The following is a 2,558-nucleotide window of genomic DNA, read 5'->3' as shown; positions in this document are numbered from 1 at the left end:
ATTCTCAGCCTCCAAAACATCGATCTTGGCGGAAAGGGTGTCGATGGAGGGGCGCTTGGCAATTTCTTCTGTAAGGCTGAAAACCACACAATTATACACTATGTTTCTTCATGATAAGACACGCGTTGATAAGCTTAAAGGGCAACCCAGAGTTCTTACCTTCGTAATTTTTTACGAGGGTCTCCAGGATTGATATAGCTTTCTGGCTATCCGCGGCGTTCTGGCGCAGCCCTTCAATCTCTGTCATTTGCTCCAGCACATGGACGCGCAGATCTTCGTGCAGTTTCCGCGTGTTCTGAGAAGCAGGCAGTAGTTAGCCGGAAATTCAAAATTCTGGAGGCTGGCAAGAAGTTTAAATCCTTAGATTGAGAAAATTCTAAATTTCCGCTAAGGTGCGCATTTAAAAGCATCGGCTGACACATGTTACTCGGAAAAATGTCCAACCCAATGCTTGGGGGCTAGTGTTACCTGGCGCACGTGCTTTTGCTGGGCAAAGAAGACCTTGATCTCGCCCTCGAGTTTTGTCAACATTTGCTCTTCTGTATCCGGGCTTCCCCACACCTCGCTCATCAGACGAGACATTTCCGCGTGGCGCTGAGAGAGGGAAATCTTCTGGAGAATCGGAAACAGATGTGGGTGCGTCTGGGGCGTACCAGTTGCACCACTTAGCAGCAGTTTTTGTTTGGCATCATTAGCCGTAGCTTCAGCCGAAGTAATATCTGGTTGCTCGGGTGCAGGATGAGTCGAGGACGCATCTTTGCCAGATTCGCCCTTACCGGAGCCGCCATGGCCAGATTCAGTAGCGGGATCTTCGGGAAGGTCATCCACGTTGATGACGTCCCTCGGATTGGCTGCAGTAGATGAAGAAGGCTTGGGCGGAGCCTCCGCTTGAGGGGTAATAGGCATCGAAGCCGGAGACGGCTTGGCTTTCTTCTTGGGGATCTTGGGGGGCTGGCTTCCGGAGCTTTTGTTGCAAAATAAAGGAGGCATAACATTTAGCATATGCTGATTCACAGTAGCAAAATAATTTTCAGATGGAAATCACGCGCTTACCCGGATGACATGAAAAAATGGTGGTTGTTGGGTTGAGCTCGGTTGCTGGTGTCGATGAGTTTGAGGCGCTTCTTCTCCGCCTCCGCCTTTCGGGTAGCCGCGGTGCTAAGCACTTCGCCGACACGTTTAGCGGCTGGGCCGGAGGAAGCACCCCTTTTCCTTTTGGAGGGACGCGGAGCTTCGAGAACTTCCGCGTCGGACGCGACCTCTGGGTCGGTGTTGGCCCGCGTGAGGGACTCGGAGGAGAGTTCCGAGATCGTTTTCCTCAAGGGCCTCGAGCTAAGTTACCCAGCCAACACTTAGACGAATTTAGCAAAAAACTGAAAAGAATCAACAGTTGAGTCAAGGAAACATACCGCGGTCCCGGAGCCGTTGGTGTGAATATCCATATTGCACACGTGGATCTTGAGATTTCGTCGAATTTTGATCAGCACCCGGAGCCGCCTGTCCAAGGCGTCGGCGGAGAGGTTGTCCTTAGAGGCGCGCATGATATCGTCGTGCCCCGTGTACTGGAACAGCAGGCGGTCCCGATGTTGTAGGGGTTGGATCCGCTTAGTGAACCAGGACATAGTGAGGTCTTTCCCCGACAAGCCCTCGTCCGTTAGCTTGCAGATCCGCCTAACTGCCCGAGTCCATTGAGGTGACTCGAATAGATGGGGACATTGAGTCCAGGCAGGAGTCTCGCTGGGGGGCCGTCCTTGAAATCTGGCAGCACCTTTGGGGAAGCCGGATCAGTCACGTCCTTCAAGTAGAAGAAGTTGTCGGACCAGTACCGCACAGACTCATGGCGATCTGTGTGCGGGTACACGCGCCCCGGGCGGAGCTTGAAGGTGACGCCACCGCAGGTGGCCAGCGTGGAAGTCTGTGAAACTTTCTCCTTTTTGACGGAGAAGTAGTATTGGAAGAGGGAGAGTTCCGGGGTTATCCGGAGGTGGCCTTCACACAGCGTTGCGTGGTTGCTGATGGCCAAGATGCGGTTCGGAGAAATGTGGTGAGGTTGAAGCTCGTACGCCTTCAGGATTTCCGAGAAGAAATCGCTGGGCGGGAGAGAGAAGCCACGCTCAACGAGCGCCTTGGTCACCACCCACTCTCCGGCTTCGGGAGCCGGACACAGGGCGCCTGGGATCATACGCCAAGATCCGGGTTTCAGAAAACCCTCCGCCTCGAGATTGCGGAGTTCGGTCTCCGTGGTGAAGCAGGGCCACCATTTTCCTTTGGCCTCTCTATCTCGCATGCGAGCCTTTGATTTCTTGGTGGCTGCTTCCTCCACCTTCTTTTCCATTTGTTCAGTACCCGCAGTTTCCTCCGGGTTGGCTGATGATCCTTCAATGTTCTTGCCGGAGTCTTTTTGAGGCTCTAGATGAACTGGGACGAGGGGAGGAGGGGCGGAGGAGATTGGAGTTGCCATGATCGACTCGGACGAGGGAGGCGGAGTAGAAGAAGACATCTACAAAGAAAATGCGAGTTGGTTAAACTTAGTCGGATCCAATGTTAAATACCCTAGT

The sequence above is a fragment of the Lolium perenne genome, chromosome 6 (assembly GCF_019359855.2).
Source record: "Lolium perenne isolate Kyuss_39 chromosome 6, Kyuss_2.0, whole genome shotgun sequence".
Classification (NCBI taxonomy): Eukaryota; Viridiplantae; Streptophyta; class Magnoliopsida; order Poales; family Poaceae; genus Lolium; species Lolium perenne.
Note: the sequence above shows the minus strand (reverse complement) of the source record.